This window comes from Paroedura picta, chromosome 9 (genome assembly GCF_049243985.1).
Source record: "Paroedura picta isolate Pp20150507F chromosome 9, Ppicta_v3.0, whole genome shotgun sequence".
NCBI classification, from domain to species: domain Eukaryota; kingdom Metazoa; phylum Chordata; class Lepidosauria; order Squamata; family Gekkonidae; genus Paroedura; species Paroedura picta.
Genome location: NC_135377.1, coordinates 8,788,982 through 8,804,022, shown reverse-complemented (window position 1 = coordinate 8,804,022; position 15,041 = coordinate 8,788,982).

Genomic DNA, 15,041 nt, shown 5'->3' with positions numbered 1-15,041 from the left:
CTGTGCTCCAAAGTCCCAGATATATCAAGCCCCATTGCGTGAAGAAGAAGAGGAGGAGGAGGAAGAAGAAGGAGGAGGAGGAGGAGGAGGAGGAGGAGGAGGAGATGAAGAGGAAGAAGAGGAAGATGAAGAGGAAGAAGAGGAAGAAGAAGAAGAAGAAAAAGAAGCTCCAAAGTCCCAGATATATCAAGCCCTATTGCGTGAAGAAGAAGAAGAAGAAGAAGAAGAAGAAGAAGAAGAGGAGGAGGAGGAGGAGGAGGAGGAGGAGGAGGAAGAAGAGGAAGAAGAGGAAGAAGAAGAAGAAGAGGAAGAAGAGGAAGAAAAAGGAGGAAGAAGAAGAGCTGGTTCTTATATGCTGCTTTTCTCTACCCAAAGGATGCTCAAAGCGGCTGACCAGGGAAGCTGCCAGAGATCCGCTGAATCAGAGCGCAACCTTTTCCGCATTGCTGAAGCCCCTCGTAACCAGTAAGGGGGCTGGTCACGCATTCCTCCTTTCCCCGAGATTCCCACACTGGAATCCTCTCGTATAATTTAGGGAGGGGGAGGGAGAGAGGAACTCCCCCCTCCCTCCTCTGTGCAACAAAGAGTTGGCCACACAGCAAGAGAGGAAATGAGCAACATCTGGGCAGCTTCCTCCCCCCCCTCTGGTAAGCATTGCAAAGGAACAGCTGTGTCTGGCATTTCGGAGACCGCCGGAATCCTTATTCTCTTTTCACCACACCCCTCATCCCTCACATCTGGGATCAGGCCCCGGGGGAATCCTCAAAGTATTTTTATTCCCTCGGAGGTGCGCCGGAATGGGAGGCTGCACGAGAAGCATGGCCTGACGGTGATCGGGCCGGTTGGTCTCAAAAACGTGAAATAAAAATGTTAGGGGTCCGTCCGTCTGCCACTTTCGCTGCACGTTCCTAATGAAATCTCCAAACGTTCCTGTCCTTCCATTCATTCATATCAAGGGTAGTCAACCTGTGGTCCTCCAGATGTTCATGGACTACAATTCCCATGAGCCCCAAATGCTGGCAGGGGCTCATGGGAATTGTAGTCCATGAACATCTGGAGGACTACAGGTTGACTACCCCTGATTGATATCGTTTCAGAGGGGAAACATCTTGGCCTGTAGCAGAACCACTAGATTTGATACCCGTAGCACCCTTGAGTTTAACACGATTTGGGGGCAGGAGAAAAGAGCAAGAGTCCAAGAGAGTCCCAATTTTCCCTATCCGAAGAGTCCTACAGCCGCTCACAATCACCTTCCCTTCCTCTCCCCACCACAGACACCCTGTGAGGTAGGTGGGGTTAGAGACCCCTGAAAGAACTGCTCTCTTGAGAACAGCTCTAACAGGACTGTGACTGGTCCAAGTCCACCTAGTTGCATCTGGAGGAGTGGGAAATCATACCCAATTCTCAGGATTAAAGGCCACCACTATTTAACCCCTAAACCATGCTGGCTCTAGATATTCCCTGGACTTACAGCTCATCTCCAGCTGAAAGGCCCTCCCCTAACTTTGGGGTCAGCATAACCGTGACTTGAAATGAGTCCTTCGTACCCAAAGGGCTGAGCCAGCAACAGGCATCAACTGGAAATACGGTGCTCAGAGAAAAATCCCCATCTTTGGTTTTGTAAAAACGGGGGTCTAAGGGCAGAAAGTAGAGATGCCAGCCTCCAGGTGGGACCTGGGGATCCCCTGGAATTAGAGCTCATCCCCAGACTAAGAAGATCAGTCCCTCTGGAGAAAATGGCTGCTTTGGAGGGGGGACTCCATAGCATTATACTCCACTGAGGTCCCTCCCTGCCCCAAATCCGACCCGCTCCCAGCTCCACCCCCAAAATCGCCAGGTGTTTCCCAACCGAGAGCTGGCCACCCTGCTTAGCTTCTGAAATAGAATGAGAGGGGGCCAACCTGAGCCATCCAGGTCAGGGGGGGCGGGTGACCCCTACGGCGTTTCCCAGGCAAGAGATGTTCAGAAGGGTTCTCAAATTTTCTGCTTGAGTAGTGCCCCAGGTACTCCTTGTGGGCCTCCCATCCAAGTACTAACTCAAGCGGACCCTGTTTCGCTTCCGTGACCTGAGGAGATCGGGCTAGCCCGGGCTATCCAGGGTGCATTAGGTACATGGTGGATCATGCGCATTCCATGTGCTTCGGCCTCTGGATTTTCCTCTGCGGAGTAGGAAAAAATAACTACTTCTATAGTGAATGGAATGTTTACTATCCAAGATGTGCAGAATGAGGTGGCAGAGAATGAGAAGGAAGGACTCCCTGGAGAAGAGCCTAATGCTGGGAGCAATCGAGGGCGAAAAAAGAAGGGGACGACAGAGAATGAGGTGGCTGGATGGAGTCACTGAAGCAGTCGGTGCAAACTTAAATGGACTCTGGGGAATGGCAGAGGACAGGAAGGCCTGGAGGATCATTGTCCATGGAGTCAGGATGGGTCAGACATGACTTTGCACCTAACAACAACAACAACAACATGTGCAGAATGGGCCCAGGTCAGGGATAAAATCCCCAAATGGCTGCCACAGGAGGTGTAGCCACAAACACGCATGAGTCCCTGCAGAGCATAGGGGCAATTAAAACGACATACCTGGCTTGAAATACAAAGACTGCAACCAAGCAAACTTTGAGTATGAACAGACAGAACAAGAACTCTCTCTACGCATCAGAATTAAACATGCCAGATCATCCTGACCACCAGCAGGGGATGGGGGATTGGGTTGCCATCTCCAGGCTGAGAATCTCCTGGAGGTTTGGGAGTGGAGCCTGGAGAGGACAAGGATCAAGAACTCTGCAGGGTCCAAGCCCACCCACCAAAGGATCCATTTTCTCCAGGGAAACTGGTCTCTACAGCCAAGAGATGAGCTGTCATTCCAGGGGATCCCCAGGTTCCCCCTGGAGGCTGGCATCCATTCTCTGGACACACATGCACGAAAGGCCACTGGTGAATAATCATCTTTAAAAATCCAAATGTTTGGAGCTGCACAGCGAGGAGGCTTAAAGGTTTCCAAACGCAGGCAGGCCCTCCCTGTTGAAATGTTCCAGGGACCCATTTGGGGCATCTGCTGTGCCTTCACTTGACATGGCCTAATGAATTAAACATTCACTTTTGCAGGCTCAGAGGAAACGTTACCCGCCGGGCTGAACGCGCATTTCACCGCACGAGAGAGACGGCGTGTATCTGGTTTGCAAATCGACTCGAGAAAGTAAACAAGGCTTGCAGTGATAAAATCTACCTTCCTACCCACTCGGATTCCGATCACATCATCCAAGAGGGAACTTTCGGGGAGCCGGGTAATCTGAAAAAGATGCTGTTGTTATGATCCCCCCCCTGAACTGGGGCAAAGACAGAAACAAAACAAAAGGCAGGACCAGAGGGGATGGTTTGAATTCCCACCAAGAACTCAGCTTTAAGTTCTTCCTGTTTGGGAGCAAAGTGTGGGTTTGCCCTGGAATATCCCAGCTTGCGCCAGATATTGGTAAACCTGAGCATTGTTGTGTGCATCAGGCTTTCATGGGACCCTGGCAGTTATAGTGTTAAAGCACGCAGAAACATGGACCTGATGTATTTGACAGTGCATCATGGGAACTGTAGTGTTATGGATTTGGAAGCATTTGATGAGCGGAAGCTCATTAAGGAAAAGGTTTTTTGTATCCTGCTTTTTACGTCCCAGATAGGCTTAAGAACACCTTTCCCTTCCTCTCCCACAATAGATTCACTGTGAGGCAGGTGGGGTTGAGAGGCCTCTGACAAGACTCCTTGGTGGGAACAGCTTTAACAGGACTTTGACTAGCCCAAGATCCCCCAGCTGGCTGCACGTGGAGGAGTGGTGCGATCAAGCACGCAATATGGTTGGGAAGCATAGCTGTGGACACGTCCACCTGGGGCCCTCCCCTTCCCACCCCCTCCAGGCCCATCACTGGCCATTTTGGGAGGGGTGAGCAAGTTGACATGACCATATATGGCTGTATCACCCAGTAATTGTTTAACAAATTTAAAATACGTATATAAATAAATGACTCCCATCCACTTGGGAAACCCATGCAGAGCCGTTTCCCAAAACCCTGGCTGAGAAATGCTGGCCTAGATTTCAGGTTACACCAGAGGAGGCACTCTTGTGATTGAGCCTTGGCCCTGGGCAGAATTGTGGTTCTTGACTACTTTGAGTTTTGATTATGAGCGCCACGTCTGAAATTATATTGGTAGAGAGTACCCCCTAGCTGTACCTGGCCCCGTTTTCTAGGTTTTCTGATCCACAAGGGCCAGGTTCAGAATTAGACGTCGATAGATATCTCTAGAATGATAGAAGAGTAAACACCAGAGTGCTTGTATGACCAAATGGGCACCAGTGTCTGGTACTTCTTTTGCAGCCTGCAATGACACAAGAGAGTAAGGGGTCCCTGTTGGAACCTGCAAGATCTGCAGTGTACATAATTGAGCAAGATATAAAGGATGTCCTGCAGTGAGCATCGGAAGAGTTGTCTATTTAGCATAGATAGGATAGGAACTTCCTGATGGTTTTCAAATCATCTCCTCCAGAGCCCTAATTGTCTCGACAGGAGACTTCCTTTTTGTTTAAGCACACTTCCTCCCCGCTTGCCTCCAGAACAGCCGTCAAACAAGATGAGAACGATTGCAGACAACAGCTAACTAGATAGTTGGGTCTCTTCTCTCCCTCGTCTAGAGGCGGTTGTTTCTTTTCTGAATAAAAACTATTCTAGCCGTTCAGCAGCCCAGTGCTCCGCTCTCTCTGCCGCCTCAAACTCCGCCAAGAATCCCAACATGCCAGTCACAGGGATAACGGGGTCAGACCAATGATCCTTCTCGCACAGCATCCTGCTGTTCGGAGTCGTTTGCCAGGAGGGCCCACTGAAGCCATAGCCGGGACCCCAAGGCTGGCACAGATCCACCAAGGCCTCGGAGAGGTGAAAAGAGGTTACGGGAGGCCCAGGCTGCAGCTGCTGCTCATGGCGGGATCCGGGTGCCCGTTTGTCAGCGTTGCATAACCAGGCCAGGGATGCCAGCGGCCGAGTTTAGCGAGAAGCCCGCAAAAGCCCCACCGCACTTTCAGTTCCACCAGCAGCCCGGGATCTGCGAGGCCACCAGCTTGGAAATAGGAAACCCTCGTTTCCGACTATTGACACATCGGCGCATTATATAATGAGCACACTGCTGTGGAAGTGGCCAACGACTAAGCCGCAGAGGGATGCAACTCTGACAAGGGGGATTTATGTCTTCCTGCCCCTCGCCTCCCCTCGCCTCCCCTCTTTCCTGGGAGTTCAATGGGCTCCATTTCCCGTAATATCTGCTCTGCTCTTTGCTTCCCTTCCCCCTCCCTCCTCCGGTTCTGGGGCTCCAGGGAAATCCCTGGAGACTTTGGGGGCTGAGCCAGGTGAGATTAGGGGCTGGAGGCTTCCGGGATGGATCGGGGAGTGGGTGGGATTTCAGGGAGGGAAGGGACCTCAGTGGAGTCTAATGCTATAGAGCAGTGGTCCCCAACCTTTTTTAGGCTGGGGACAGGCAGGGCAACTGCCCCGCCTGCGCATCGCACACACGCACGGCCGCACACGCGCATGCACCATGCGCAGCTGCGTGCGCGCATCGCGCATGCACCATGCGTGGCCGAAATCACGCTTGCGCGGCACTTTCGCACATGCACATATGCGCAGCACTTTCGTGCATGCACGATTTTGGCCGCACATGGCACATGTGCGCATGCATGGGCACGGGCACACATGCACAATGCACAGGCGCGGCCCTGATTCCCTCTCCCCCCCCCCTCCCACAGTAAGAAGCTTCTCAGGCCGGAAGCTTGCGGCCTGGGAAGTTTTTTACGCGGGGGGGGCGGGGAGAGGGAACCGCGGCCCGGTGCCATGGCCTTTGTGGCCCGGCATCGGGACGCGGCCCGCAGGTTGGAGACCACTGCTATAGAGTCCCCCATCCCAAGCAGCCATTTTCTCCAGGGGAACTGATCTCTGTTGCCTGTAGATTAGCTATAATTCAGCGGGATCTCCAGGGACCGGCATTCCTATAGTTCATAGGACCATGGGGCCTGTCCGTATCACTCTCCCATGGAGACCCCCTTTTTATGACAGCCCTTGGAAAATGATACATACTCTGTGGTGTTTGAGGTGGTCCAGACTGGTAAGGACAACCAGAGCTGTCTTTCCACATTTGCAATGTATTCCCTTGGGTTACTTGGGTTACTCATTCAGCCTGGAGAAAAGGAGGTTGAGAGGGGACATGATAGCCCTCTTTAGGTATTTGAAAGGTTGTCACTTGGAGGAGGGCAGGATGCTGTTCCCGTTGGCTACAGAGGAGAGGACGCACAGTAATGGGTTTAAACTTCAAGTACAACAATATAGGCTAGATATCAGGGGGGAAAATTCACAGTCAGAGTAGTTCAGCAGTGGAATAGGCTGCCTAAGGAGGTGGTGAGCTCCCCCTCACTGGCAGTCTTCAAACAAAGGCTGGATACACACTTTTCTTGGATGCTTTAGGATGCTTAGGGCTGATCCTGCGTTGAGCAGGGGGTTGGACTGGATGGCCTGTATGGCCCCTTCCAACTCTATGATTCTATGATTCTATCCACCCATAATATTTTCGTGTTTGTCCTATTTCAGCAGTCCTGAACGGGAAGGTGGCCCAGGAAGAGCAGAAGATCCCTGCTGTATCGGGCCAAAGGTATCTAATCCAGGGTCCCCACAGTAATCACAAACAGATGTGCCTGGGAAGCCAAAAGCTGGTCGTAAGGAGACCCATTGTCCCTTGTCACGCGATTCACCACTTCTAGTGCAGAAAGGGAGGCTGCGCCTGAACGTGGGAGCCCGACTGAGATGGGCAAGACCCAACACCTGCGTAGGTGATCCGGCCTGTACTTTCAGGCCCATTGGTAGGGCCAGACAGAGGCTGCTGGACCTTGGTCACGTTATAAGAAGACGACAACGCAAGGGGAAGCGGAAGGCAGCCGGAAGGGCGGAAGACCCAACCTGAGATGGAACATTCCATCCCAGAAGTTCCGGTCCTCGGCTTGCAAGACCCGAGCACGGCTGTTAACGACAGGATGTTTTGGGGGCCAAAACTCAGATGGTTGTCCTAAGGTGGAAGACATGGGACTGTACTCAACACACACATCCATGCGTGAGGTGGGAAAGGGTCCGTGGAGGGAGCAGAGAGCCCCCTGGTTTAAAATACACATATAAAGGAAATAGTTTGATTTATTTAGATGCCTTGCATGTCTCCCCAATGCACCACTCTGGTCTTTCAAGAGCATCTTCCTTTTTTCATAAAGGAGGTCTGGATGACAATGGCTGGCGACCTGTCCAGTTCAGCTCAGTGGGGGGTTTGAATTCTCCCTGAGTTCTGCATTTCTACAAGCGTAGGATTAGGAATTACGTGCAGAATTTGGGAGCCTTAGAAGGGCAGCTATCATTTAAAAAAACCAACAAACCTGTCACATTACCTGTTCATGTGGTTTTGGAAAAAAAACATCAAAATGCGTGGCCAGGATTTCCAGCATCCTTCAGAGCTTTGTATCTTTCTCCGTGGCCTCCAGGTGCAGAGACTCACCTTTAAGGCCCTAAACGGCCAGGGACCTTCATACCCGCAGGACCACCTCCTCCCTTAAGCCCCAGAAAAGTCTCACTGGCCTCAACCAGAGCCTGGGCTTCCACCTGGCACCGCCCTGGTGGAACACACTTCCAGAGGAGATCAGGACCCTGCGAGACCTGAGACAGTTCTGCAGGGCCTGCAAGAGAGAGCTGTTCCACCAGGCCTATGGCTGAGGCCCATAGGACACCCTCAAGAGGGGCCTCCCTACACAGGAACTACCTAGGAAATAACATCAACAGAGCACTTCTTTTCACCCACCCCCCTTGCCCCCCGGGAGAGAGGGCAGTAGCCAGCATGGCGTAGTGGTTAAGAATGCCAGCTTCTAATCCAGAGAGCTGAGTTTGATTCCCCACTCTTCCTCCACATGCAGCCAGCCAGGCGACTCTGGGCTAGTCACAGACCCGTTAGAGCTGTACTCACAGGGCAGTTCTGCAAGAGCTCTCTCAGTCTCCCCTACCTCTCAGGGGAGAGGAAGTGCAGACGATGGTAAGTCATTTTGAGACTCCTCCAGGCAGTGAAAAGCAGGATATTAAAAAGAAAAAAAAACCCTCTTCTTCATCTAGCTCCTGGGGTTTTAATATCAACTGACTTTAATAAAGGGGTTGTAATCATTTCAATGTTTTAACTTACAGTATTAACATTTGGCAGGCTGCCCTGAGGTAGACATATCAGTCAGCTGGTTGCTCTACCTGATGCCTGGAGATGAGCTACCATTCCAGAGGATTCCCCAGGTCCCACCTGGAGACTGGCATCCCTACCCAAGTTCACCGCTAGTCCCATCAGAGAACCCCAGCAGCCATGGAGAACTGAATGTTCCCCACCCACTGTCGTTTCTCGGAAGTTGGAGAAGAGGACAAGAACCGCTGTGGTTTTACCAGGCCTCTGCCACCTCCCCCACCTGAATTCTCTAGTCTCTGCTGCCACCTACTGCCACATGCCCCACCCCACCACCCCACCTTCCAGGTGAACTCCTGGGAATGCAATGCATTTCGGGACCATCCGGACTCAAAGCGGGAGGTAAGAAGTTGTTCAGAGCACGGGAAGGTTTAAGTAAAAGGGCTGTGGAAGGTCTCTGCCCAAGTAATGAGAAGCAGGGTATGAAAACATCTCTTCTTCTTCATCATGATCATAAATTGTCATCCTAAAATCACAACTGTACAGTGGGGAGTTCTCCCAGAATTACAGCTGCCCTCCGTGCTACAGAAACCAGTTCTGGATGAACTGGATGAACTGGCAGCTTCATCGGGTCTATGACGCTGGCAGAGTTTAAATATGTGCAGAGAGTGGAGCACCAAGCTGCTTAAAAGAATAACTAAGTTCTATTTAGAAGAGAACCAAACTTTGTATAGAAAGAGGAGAGAAAGGGCTCTAACTAACTGTTACAACTGGTGTCTGCGATTATTTTGTCCATTGAAGAAGCAAGCAGGGAGGAAGTGTGCTCAGAGGAGCAGGGGGTCTCAGCTGAGGACGGAAGAGGAGACTGTTGTGTACGAAGTGAAACAGACCCACAGAGCAGGAAGATGATATTAGCCGTTCAGCCAAATCCCACTCTTGGCGATCCAATGGCCCAGCAGTTGCCACGATTTTTGATCCTGCACTGCCCTAAATTGAAGCAGCAGGGACATTTCATGCTTTGCCACTGGATCGTTGGAATGGTCCAATTACACAGTTTAAACCTGGGGACTTGCAGGAGGCTAACCCTTGCCTTGTTGCTTTTTGGGAACCTGCGACTGTATACACGTTTGGGTCATGGGCTATATGTTCCTTGATCTAATAAAGAGCTGATTTCCCACTCCACGAGCAACTCCACGCCTTACTGAGGTTCAATAGAGACCCTCTGAAAAACATCAGGAAATTCCTGATCTAACTTCAAGCAAAGGTTGGATACACACTTTTCTTGGATGCTTTAGGATGCTTTGGGCTGATCCTGCGTTGAGCAGGGAGTTGGATTAGATGGCTTGTGTGGCCCCTTCCAACTCTATGATTCTATGATTCTATAACTATGCGAAATGCACATCTCCTCTGACGCCCCCTGCAGGATTTTCTTCATGTTCTGTAGACCTTGCAAAGTGCAGCATATCCCAGAAGCTAGGAGACACAGAAGTCCAGGGTCCTTCCCGGGTATTGTCCCCAAATCTGCAGGGATTTCCAAAGCTGGCTTTAGCACCCCTACCCAAAGAAGACGCTCACCTTTCTAAGGCCATTGAAGTCTGTGGGGCTTGCCAGGGGGCAGACGACTTTGCTTAGGATTGCACTATGGGGCTTTTGAATCTTGGCAGACAAGGAGCCCCTCCCCCCAAAAAATAATCCTCCTTTCCCCTCTGAGCCTGAACCGAAGGGGAGATTTCGGCACCTGGCAGGAAGAATCAAGGCAGGCGTTTGTCAGAGCCTGAAAAGCAGGGAACGAGATCAGATACATTTATTCCATTTTCAGGACAAAAAAAAAATTAAAAAGCCAACCTACGAGCATTGGTGAATGGAGAGGCATGCGTCGCACGGAACAAAAATAGCTTTTGACCTACTTTTGTATTGATCTCCGGGCTCTACTGAAGTCATGCCTAGAAAATGTGCATCCAGGAATCCGTAGGATTCACAGTTCTCCAGTACTAGGTAACCCCAGATACCAATCTTGTGGCGAATGACACTGCATCCCCACATCTGTCTGTCTGTCTGTCTGTCTGTCTGTCTGTCTGTCTGTCTGTCTGTCTGTCTGAGAGGCAGGGTGGTGTAGCAGTTAAAGAGCAGCAGACTCTAATCTGGAGAACCAGGTTTGATTCCCCATTTCTCCTCCCTATGCAGCCAAATGAATTACCTTAGTTAGTGGAATAGGCTGCCTAAGGAAGTGGTGAGCTCCCCCTCACTGGCAGTCTTCAAGCAAAGGTTGGATACACACTTTTCTTGGATGCTTTAGGATGCTTAGGGCTGATCCTGCGTTGAGCTGGGGGTTGGACTAGATGGCTTGAATGGCCCCTTCCAACTCTAGGATTCTATGATTCTAGTTCATTCACAGTTCTCTCAGAGCTCTCTCAGCCCCACCTACCTCCCAGGGTCCCTGTTGTGGGGAGAGGAAGGGAAAGGTGTTTGCAAGCTGCTCTGGGAAACAAAACACGGGGTATTTAAAAATGGCACTTCTTCCTCTTCTATCTATCTAATTTTTATCTCATCCTTCTTTCAAGGAGCTCAGATCTCCTCCAAGAAGAGGCCAGGCTGTGTGGGCTGAAGCCGGCTGGTCTGAGGATACTCTGTGACTTATAAGGCTGGGCGGGAAGTTCAACCCAGCTTCGCCAGTCCAATTTTGATCCTCTAACACTTATTTGTTCTTGAATTTACTGGGGGGAAGGATTGCTGGCTTTCTAAATCCAGGGGCAATTCCTGGGGATGCAGGGTGCCCTCCGGTTCTTAGTTGGTGATGTCCCAACCGTTTCTTTTACGAGAGGGAGGGGGGGCGCAGAGAGGAGGGAATCACCTTTAAAGTGGCCAATAAAAATTGGAAAAGCGATTTGATCTCCTTCTCTCTCACCCAGGCAAAACCCTTCATCCACTATGTTGTTATTAAAGTGTAGGATTATTTCCAAGCAAAATTGGCCAGCTACTGCCATCTAGTGGCAATAGGTGACAGTAGCTTTTTTTCCCATGAAAGGGGTGGAAAGGAATGTTCAGAATTATTTCTTCTCTTCAAGAGGAGTGGCCTCCTGGCTCTGGAATCCAGCAGCTTACTACCTCTGAACGTGGAGGTTCTCTTCAGACAACATGGCTGGTAGCCATTGGCCGACTTCTCCATGAATCTCTCTCACTCCCTTTTAAAGCTGTTTATTCCTATGCCCGTCGCTGCATCGTTTGGCAGCAAATTATTCCATCTGTGTAAAGTAGTATTTCTTTTCGTCCACCCTGAACCTACTGCCCATCAGCTTCATTGGATACCCTGGAGATCTAGTATTTTGGGAGAGGAAGAGAAAGTTCTTTCGGTCAATTCTCTCCACCCCGTGCCTAACTTCATACATTTCTATCATGACTCTCCCACTTTAGTAGTCTCATTTCTAAGCTGAACAGGGCTGGACGAGGGTCTGGAAGACCCAAATCCAAATCTCCACACTGCCATGGAAGCCTGCTGCTTAAACTTTGGACTAGTTCCCACTCAGCCCGACCTACCTTGGAAGGTTGTTGTGAAGATCGAATGGGGAACAATATGGGTCTCCTGGAACTGAACTCCATTCTGGGGTGATTTAGATGGGGGGGGGGGGCAGCAGATGGACTCCACCCAAAAGCCTGGTGGAAGAGGTCTGTCTTGCAGGCCCTGTGGAACTGTGCTAGTTCTATCAGGGCCCAAATCTGCTCTGGGAGAGCATTCCACCAGGTGGCGGCCAGGATGGAAAATGCCCTGGGCCTGGGTAAGGCCAGATGTACTTCCGTGGGTCTAGGGGCCACCACCCACCTGAATCTATTATTATTATTATTATTATTATTATTATTATTATTATTATTATTATTATTATTATTATTATTATTATTATTATTATTAGTGTTATTATTTTTGTTGTTATTTTTGTTGTTATTTTTGTTGTTATTGTTATTATGCCATTTGCTCCCAACTGACGGCAACCCTGCAGCGTTTTCATGCCCCTGATTGGCTCTTCCTGCCGCTCTCTCCCTCCAAAATGTTAGTCAGTTAGACAGGTAGGCCTACCGCTCTCCTCTCTTACTCACCGAGTTTGTTTCTCTTCTCAACAAAACTGGTTGGTTATTTTAAGCAGCCTCCGCTCTGCTCCCTTGCACATCTAAACTCGGCCAGCGCACAAAACCTATCCATGTTTCATCTTATTTCCCAGGGTCATGAGAATTAGCCCTGTGCGGTATAGAATTCGAGAACTCGACACTTCTCCGGACTCGCGGGAAATGCAGAATTAGTCACAGGGCTGCAACGCTGGCACGGCCTCTCTCATAAAAGCAGCCACCGTCTCCCAGATGACTTTCCCTGCAAGAAGGCCTGTGGATAATTGGGAATTAAGCTGTGCATCTCCGGAGGGATAAAAACGATAGTTTTCCGCGTAAGTTAAACATGGGCCTATGTGCCGTGGTGTTCCGGTGCATTCCAAAGCGACAGGGAACAGGTTCTCCAGCCTCCAGAGGCCCCAGCCTGAGCAGCAGGTCTTTATCAACCGCTGCCAACTCCCCTCAACAGCTCTGTCCTTCCTTCTCCGGATGCTCCCGCACAATTCGCCTCTGGTGAGACACACCTTCTTTCCCAGCAGCGGTTCTGCGAATTCTCAGCCCCGCTCAGTTATCTGCTTCGGCCCAGAGGGACCCTGGCCGGGACTGACAGGGCATCTGCCCCAAGTTCTATCAGTTACGTTTTGATTAGGTGCTTTCTCCAAGGAAGTCCCATTTCCTCATTCATAGAATCCTAGAGCTGGAAGGGGCCATGCAGGCCATCTAGTCCAACCTCCTGCAATGCAGGGTCAGCCCAGAGCATATAGGATAAATATCTGTCCAGCCGCTGACCACCAGTGAAGAGGGAGCTCACCGCCTCCTTAGGCAGCCCATTCCACTGCTGAACTACGCTGACTATGAATATTTTCCCCATATAATCGAGCTGATATGGTCCTCGACGTAGTTTAAACCCATTAACTGCAGGTCCTCTCCTCTGCTGCCAATGGGAACCTCTCCCTGCCCTCCTCCAAGTGACAACCATTCAGATACTTCAAGAGAGCCATGCTGTCCCCTCTCAGCCTCCTCTTCTCCAGGCTGAACATCCCCAAATCCCTCCAACTTTCCCAGGGCCCGGATCATTCTCTTCGCTCTCCTTTGCACCCTTTCCATATTGTCCATGTCTTTTCTGATGTGATGCCTCCAGACCTGCACAGGGCGCTCCAGGTAGGGTCTGACCAATGCGGCGTATACAGCAGGATGCCGGCATCTTGTGATTTTGATGGGATGCCTCTGTGGATCCGTCCCTTCCACATTCCGTTTTCCTTCTCCCAAACTTTTTGAGCCTGCATGCACCTTGGGCGCTGGGCGCAGCTTGCCAAATGCCTGCTGCAGGAGGCAGAGCTGATCGCAAGATGCAAGAGAAGGTGGTGATGCTCGGGATGCCAGCCTCCAGGCGGGGCCTGAGGATCCCCCGGAATGGCGGCTCACCTCCAGACTACAGAGATCAGTTCGTCTTGGAGAAAATGGCTGCCTTGGAGGTTGGGCTCTAGAGCAGGAGTAGTCAACCTGTGGTCCTCCAGATGTTCATGGACTACAATTCCCATGAGCCCCTGCCAGGGGCTCATGGGAATTGTAGTCCCTGAACATCTGGAGGGCCACAGGTTGACTACCCCTGCTCTAGAGAACTGTGCCCCACTGAGATCCCTGCACTTCCCCGGGCTCCCTCCCCAAATCTGCAGGTATTTTCCAATCTGGAGCTGGCAATCCTCCACTGTGCCAGGTTGAGGACATCTCCAGTTTGGTCCATCTCCCCATGCCAGATGGCCTAGACCTCTCCAACAGGACATGTAGTCCAGCTTCCTGACAGGCACAGTAACCAATCGAGAGACGCCAAGGAGGCTTATAAACAGCCCAACACTTTCCTCTGTTGCTGCCTCAGCAGGATAGTCAAGAGAGCGATTGTCTCTGAACATGGAGGCTCCATTGAACGCTCCACAACCAGCGGGAGACCTTGTCCTTTCTGGCGTTTTCCAGGGCTCCTCCTCCTCTGAGGCCAACAGGATTGGTGACCATCGCTCCATCTGGGCGCTGGGAGTTGCACAAGTCAGTCGCTCTCTGAATGAAGCTAGGTCCTGGTCCCCAGCAGGACGTAAAGGCCTCAGTGGAGATTATGCAACGGCTGTAACCGAGAGAGCTCTTGAAGAAGAAACTCGATTCTGCCACTTTGCCTGAGGATGCCAGACTCCACTTGGGAGAGCCAGCTGGGGGTAGTGGTTGAACGCAGTGGCCTCTAATTTGGAGATCTGGGTTTTATCCCCCCGCTCCTTCATATGCAGCCAGCTGGGTGACCTTGGGCTAGTCACAGTCCTGTTCTCAAAGAACAGTTCTGTTAGAGCTCCCTCGGCCTCTCCTACCTAGCAGGATCTTCGGTCTGAATGTCATCCCTAATCTTCTTAATGTGCACATTATAATAAATGTTTGTTTATTTCTTGGATTTATATCCCGCTTTTCACGACTTTTGTCACCTCGAGGCAGCTAACAATTAAAACCATAACAATTTCCCCTTAAAAACCCCATTAAAACAATGGCGGTACACATAAGAACCCACAAGATGGCGGAACATACTATCACCGTATTTTATTTTAATGACAGGAAGAGATGGGTTTTATACCCCGCTTTTCACTGCCCAAAGGAGTCTCAACATGGCTTGCCATCGTATTTTGTGTCTCGACCTTGGGGTTCCTGACCCCTTCCAAAGCAGCTCGTTTCTTACTGCTCTCTGTGGTCTG